Source organism: Taudactylus pleione, unplaced genomic scaffold (genome assembly GCF_031769625.1).
Source record: "Taudactylus pleione unplaced genomic scaffold, aTauple2 ptg001126l, whole genome shotgun sequence".
In the NCBI taxonomy this organism is placed as follows: Eukaryota; Metazoa; Chordata; class Amphibia; order Anura; family Myobatrachidae; genus Taudactylus; species Taudactylus pleione.
In genome coordinates, this window is record NW_028285527.1 from 1,328,182 (window position 1) to 1,335,897 (window position 7,716).

Below are 7,716 nucleotides of genomic sequence, written 5' to 3' on the forward strand. Positions count from 1 at the left end.
AAAGGTAAGCAGGAGATATCTGTGATACTAGTGTATGGAGACAGCCGGCCATTCCGCTACAGAAAGGTAAGCAGGAGATATCTGTGATACTAGTGTATGGGGACAGCGGGCCAATCCGCTGCAAAAAGGTAAGTAGGAGATATCTGTGATACCTCCTGCTTTACCTTCGTGATGAATGGCCCGATAACTTCATTTTTACAATTGCAGGTGAAAATGATAATTATAACCTGCTTTTGTAAAAATTAAGTGATGATGAATAGGCCCCATGTGTTGCATAAAAAGAGATAAAAGCAGCTAGTAAGAGGCCTCTGGGCCTGATTCAGACCCGCTCGCTAAGATGCATACTTTTGCTGCTGCCGATGGTATGCATCGCAGTGTGCATGCGCATAGCTTAGCGAAAGTTCACAATGCATTCGCTCGCTGCACATAGACAGCCCAGCAGAGTGAGTGACAGGAGAAGCCGTTTGGTAGGTGTTAACTTGCTGCCCATTAAAAACGGGGGAGTGGAGGTGCAAACGCAGGTGTGCCTGAGCATCTCAACGGCGTTTTAGAGGTGTGCATAATAAAAAGACAGCATCGTAGTACACGTCACCTGGCTTGTTTTTACACTGAAGTGCTCACAGTGCTTGCGGCAGGGTATGGTCAACCTCAAGCGCTTCGATAGCATCTGATGTTACCCGATGTACCGATGGTTGCATACACATCCTAGACAGGACGTGCACAAGTGGGCGTCTTAAAACAGGCTGTTGGGTGTCTGCATACACTATGTGATCGGTCTCTAAGAAATACTCTGCGTGCTAATGCATTGCTGTCCGATAGCACTGCCTACACAATTTGCATACACATCGTGCGAGCGATCGCATCTTAGCGAGCGGGTCTGAATCAGGCCCTGAGTGTACAGATACAGATGACCTCTGTGTCCTCATTCAGATAGCGTTTTTGCGCCATACTGTATAGCATGAGACGCTTGCCGCAACTCGGATGAATCTGCCATGGATAGCGATTCATACTTTTTCGGAAATTCTGTGTCATAGTCACATTGTAGCGGCCTAGAGATTCGCTCACAGTATACCATGGACACTAGATGGTATTGGTATGCGAATAAAATGCAAAGTAAAAGAAAAAGATGTTTGGAGCAACTAAATGGCAAAGGCCCTCATTCAGAGCCACTCGCTAGCAGCAGTACGCTCGTTCCGAGCGATGTTCGCACATCTGCGCATGCGTACGGTTTTTAGTACGCATGCGCGAACCAGTCAGTGCGGCCTAAAATCGTTGGTACGCAATATAGCGAGGGCCTGCTATTTTGAGTGACAGAATGAGGCGTATGTGGGTGGTAACAGGGGAAGGTGCTTGAAAACGGGGAGTGGAGATCCGAACGCAGGCGTGCTTAAAGGTCAAAACGGGCGTTTTAAGGGAGTGCATATTTAATACAGCAGCGTCATTGACCACGTCACTTGGTTTTTTTTAACTCAGAACTGCTCGCAAAATAGCGGTTGAAAACACCAACCACAAGAATAGCGAGCAGTTCATACGCTGTACGATGTACTCGATTAATCTAATAAATAGCGGACATGACGTATGGTGCGTGCGGCCAGGGGGCGTTTTTATCAAAAAAACGAGCGTATGTTTTGCTCACTCGTTCAGACTTAGAGGTGGGAACAGACTGCAATTTGCGAACGGATCATTTGAATAGCCACCCATTGTTTTTGAACGAACGACCACAAATAGCGAACGGCTCTGAATCAGGCCCAAAGTCTGTAGTACGTCCAAAGGAGCTATTTGGAGCAATGTGAGAAAAGGTGTATGTAACACATCTGTACACCCCCAGGCTGGTGTGTGTGAGCGCACACAGAGTCAGATTTGGCCGGGAGCGCACCCTGGGGTAGATGTACGAAGCCCAGAAGCTGTATCAGCGCACGTTATGTGCGCTGATACCGCTTCTCCCCGATGTATGATCGGGGGTCTGGGCGGTAATTGACAGGGGCGCTATGCGCCCCTGTCATTATCGGCGCTGCTATCTACAAGATAGCAGCGCCGATAGCCTGGGCTATGTACGAACGGTCATAACGTCTGACCGTTCGGCCTGCTGTAGCTGTCGCTATCGACAGCTACAGCCTGGCGTTAGCCTATCCCCACAGCAGGGACAGCTCTGTCCCTGCTGCGGCGGCCGCCGGCTCCAGGCTCCACGCGGGGATCCCGCGATACTTGCGAGATTCCGCGCATGCTCAGTGGAGCCAGCCGGGAAGAGACACAGCGCATCAGCACTAGGCTGATGCGCTGTTGTCTCTAGCGGGTAGCGCCGGAGGGGGGAGTTAATGCTCCCCCTCTCCGGCCGATGAGATGTTTATACATCTCATCGGTAGTGCTTCCTGCTTTGCCTCGGTAAAGAGGCAAAGCAGGAAGCGTTATAGCGGCACGGTAAGTGCCGCTATAATACATCTACCCCAATAATTGATCCACCACCAGATGGAAACTGGAACGATCCAGCTGCTTGAGCTCAGCTGAAACGGCTGGATAGCATAGTGCAGTCAGAGAACTCACACATAACCACTGCAGTCACTGATAATGTGCACCAGACTCACAGCTCAGGCTCCACCCAGTCCTGGGTGCCACCAATCAAGCTCTCAACACAGCATCTGGCTCAGGCCTCCCCTCAGCAGCAGGGAAACAGCCACCGTGATCTCTCCTCCTGTGTGACTGAAGCTCAATTCATGCCTTCCAGGCTGGCTGACATCAGGGCCAGCATGGGACGCAGCTCAGTGGAGGCAAAGAGGAGGAGCCATGAGTGATGATGGGAAGGGACTGCCTCCTCCCTCTTTATTATTGCTCATGGCTCCATGCCAGGGGCGCATTAAGAGAGGAGGGGGCCCATGTACATTCCCCATCTGGGGCCCCCTCCTCTCTCCCTGATGCCGCCTGCGCACTGACAGCAGCAGTAGACTCCGGGAACTAGTCTAAGTCTACTGGAGCCAGGGGACGTGTGCCCCGCTCACCCTGCACCCATTATGAATACGCCCCTGCATCTGCTACTGAATCAGGCCCTAAGACCCCACAGGGCCTTAGGCAAAATACAGCCTCACGCCCCATATTAATGTATAATGTATATAAATACATAGGGGTATATTTACTAAGAATCGTGTCTGGCCCCGTATTAAACACGCTGGGTATTGCATGGACACCAGTGAGTTTGTTTCAAACAAACGTGTGTGACAGAATGATATTTGTCTGTGGTGCATGCAATCATGTTGCAAGTGTGTGTATTCAGTCATATTTGGACTGAATACAATAGAGCTGCCTGTTAGCTGCGTGCTTAACAGAAATGCAGAAGTGCATGAAGGGCCCACCTTGGGGAATGCAGTGGTAGGGGCCCATGCTTAAAGCGTGCAGTCATCCACCACGGGGGTTGTGAAAAGCAACCACAGATGATTGCCTAACCATTAGAAGGGAACCATGCCCCCATGTTGATCAGTGGTCCTGCTCCTCCAGGCAACTTCCTGTCTAATAGAGTAACAATCTATAATTTGAGGTCTGGAACCTAACACCTAGAAAAGGGGGGTGGGCCCATAGGCAGTGGGGACCACTGGGAATTTCCCCGTACCCCTCTGGTCCAGTCCGACCCAGCTCTTATTTGAAGAGTTGTCCTTTGCAGGGTTTTTTAATCATTTTATTTTTGGAACTTTTTACACCCAAAATAACAGAATACATTTGAGACAAGACAAATGTGCAGTTTTAGAATAAACAATACAAAGGGATTGGCATGAATGAAGACAGCAATAAAAGGAAATAACATGAAATATATGTACAATATCAAAGACAATACAAAAAGACAATATGAAAAAGTTTCAAGCATATCAAGTCAGTGGCCTAGTGTGGTGAAGGATAAGTACAGAATATATGAAAGTAAACAAAAAATAAAGGATAGAACAAGGTCAAAAACGAGCAGGTAACAGCTTTCTAATATACTGTACAGGTACAGTACAGCTCATTAAAATTTAATATTTTTTAGGAGCAATCTATGTCAAATCCAGTAAGAAGAAATTGTAAAAACACGTCTAATTTGCGTTTTGTTACTGAAGATCTATGTTAGCAGGAACAATCGCAATTTTCCCAAGAAGCATATTCTGAAAATGTCCATTTAACTTATCTTTACTGTACTGAGGATTGTATACAGATAAATAGATAATGGACTGTAGCAATAAATAGCAATACATTATTGTATTTTTTACTATAAATAGGTTCATGTAATCACTGAGCCAATTACCTCACCTGAATTACTAAGAAGTTATTGCTTCTTATCTCAGCCAAGAATTATCTCCTATTACGGCAAGTGCCATTGGGGGAGAGAGAATCACCACGTACAATAACACCTGTGATGCCCGTATTATTCTGTTATATGATGATACTAATGTCAACTTCACCTATTTATCTCCTAATGTTATCTAATAGTGAAAGCTGCTCATACATGTGTCATACATGTGCCATATGGGGGAGAGAGAATCACCATATACAATAACACCTGTGATGCCCGTATTATTCTGTTATATGATGATACTAATGTCACCTTCACCTATTTATCTCCTAATGTTATCTAATAGTGAAAGCTGCTCATACATGTGTCATACATGTGCCATATGGGGGAGAGAGAATCACCACGTACAATAACACCTGTGATGCCCGTGTTATTCTGTTATAGGATGATACTAATGTCACCTTCACCTATTTATCTGCTAATGTTATCTAATAGTTAAAACTGCTCATACATGTGTCATACATGTGCCATATAGGGGAGAGAGAATCACCCGGTACAATAACACCTGTGATGCCCGTATTATTCTGTTATATGATGATACTAATGTCACTTTCACTTCATTATCTCCTAATGTTATCTAATAATGAAAGCTGCTCATACATGTTTCATACATGTGTCATATGGAGGAGAGAGAATCACCAGGTACAATAACACCTGTGATGCCTGTATTATTCTGTTATATGATGATACTAATGTCACCTTCACTTCACTATCTCTTCATGTTATCTAATAGAGGAAGTTGCTCATACATGTGTCATACATGTGCCATATGGGGGAGAGAGAATCACCAGGTACAATAACACCTGTGATTCCCGTATTATTCTGTTATATGATCATACTAATGTCACCTTCACTTCATTATCTCCTAATGTTATGTAATAGTGGAAGCTGCTCATACATGTGTCATACATGTGCCATATGGGGGAGAGAGAATCACTAGGTACAATAACACCTGTGATGCCCATATTATTCTGTTATATGATTATACTAATGTCACCTTCACCTATTTACTCTTAATGTCATCTAATAGTGGAAGCTGCTCATACATGTGTCATACATGTGCCATATGAGTGAGAGAGAATCACCATATACAATAACACCTGTGATGCCCATATTATTCTGTTAAATGATGATATTAATGACAACTTCACCTATTTACTCTTAATGTCATCTAATAGTGGAAGCTGCTCATACATGTGTCATACATGTGCCATATGGGTGAGAAAGAATCACCAGGTACAATAACACCTGTGATGCCCATATTATTCTGTTAAATGATGATACTAATGTCACCTTCACCTATTTACTCTTAATGTCATCTAAGAGTGGAAGCTGCTCATACATGTGTCATACATGTGCCATATGGGGGAGAGAGAATCACCAGATACAATAACACCTGTGATGCCCGTAATATTCTGTTATATGATGAAACTAATGTCACTTTCACCTATTTATCTCCTAATGTTATCTACTAGTGGAAGCTGCTCATACATGTGTCATACATGTGCCATATGGGGGAGAGAGAATCACTAGGTACAATAACACCTGTGATTCCCGTATTATTCTGTTATATGATGATACTAATGTCACCTTCACTTCATTATCTCCTCATGTTATCTAATAGAGGAAGCTGATCATACATGTGTCATACATGTGCCATATGGGGGAGAGAGAATCACCAGGTACAATAACACCTGTGATTCCCGTATTATTCTGTTATATGATGATACTAATGTCACCTTCACTTCATTATCTCCTCATGTTATCTAATAGAGGAAGCTGCTCATACATGTGTCATACATGTGCCATATGGGGGAGAGAGAATCACCAGGTACAATAACACCTGTGATTCCCGGATTATTCTGTTATATGATGATAGTAATGTCACCTTCACTTCATTATCTCCTCATGCTATCTAATAGTGGAAGCTTCTCATACATGTGTCATACATGTGCCATATGGGGGGAGGAATCACCAGATACAATAACACCTGTGATGCCCATATTCTGATACATAATGATACTAATATCACCTTAACCTATTTATCTCCTAATGTTATCTAATAGTGGAAGCTGCTCATACATGTGTCATACATGTGCCTTATGGGGAGAGAGAAGTACCAGATACAATAACACCTGTGATACCCGTATTATTCTGTTATATGATGATACTAATGTCACCTTCACCTATTTATCTCCTAATGTTATCTAATAGTGGAAGCTGCTCATACATGTGTCATACATGTGCCATATGGGGGGAGGAGAGAATCACCAGATGCAGTAACACCTGTGATGCCCATATTCTGTTACATAATGATACTAATATTACCTTAACCTATTTATCTCCTAATGTTATCTAATAGTGGAAGCTGCTCATACATGTGTCATACATGTGTCATATGGGGAGAGAGAATCACTAGGTACAATAACACCTGTGATGCCCATATTATTCTGTTATATGATTATACTAATGTCACCTTCACCTATTTACTCTTAATGTCATCTAATAGTGGAAGCTGCTCATACATGTGTCATACATGTGCCATATGAGTGAGAGAGAATCACCATATACAATAACACCTGTGATGCCCATATTATTCTGTTAAATGATGATATTAATGACAACTTCACCTATTTACTCTTAATGTCATCTAATAGTGGAAGCTGCTCATACATGTGTCATACATGTGCCATATGGGTGAGAAAGAATCACCAGGTACAATAACACCTGTGATGCCCATATTATTCTGTTAAATGATGATACTAATGTCACCTTCACCTATTTACTCTTAATGTCATCTAAGAGTGGAAGCTGCTCATACATGTGTCATACATGTGCCATATGGGGGAGAGAGAATCACCAGATACAATAACACCTGTGATGCCCGTAATATTCTGTTATATGATGAAACTAATGTCACTTTCACCTATTTATCTCCTAATGTTATCTACTAGTGGAAGCTGCTCATACATGTGTCATACATGTGCCATATGGGGGAGAGAGAATCACTAGGTACAATAACACCTGTGATTCCCGTATTATTCTGTTATATGATGATACTAATGTCACCTTCACTTCATTATCTCCTCATGTTATCTAATAGAGGAAGCTGATCATACATGTGTCATACATGTGCCATATGGGGGAGAGAGAATCACCAGGTACAATAACACCTGTGATTCCCGTATTATTCTGTTATATGATGATACTAATGTCACCTTCACTTCATTATCTCCTCATGTTATCTAATAGAGGAAGCTGCTCATACATGTGTCATACATGTGCCATATGGGGGAGAGAGAATCACCAGGTACAATAACACCTGTGATTCCCGGATTATTCTGTTATATGATGATAGTAATGTCACCTTCACTTCATTATCTCCTCATGCTATCTAATAGTGGAAG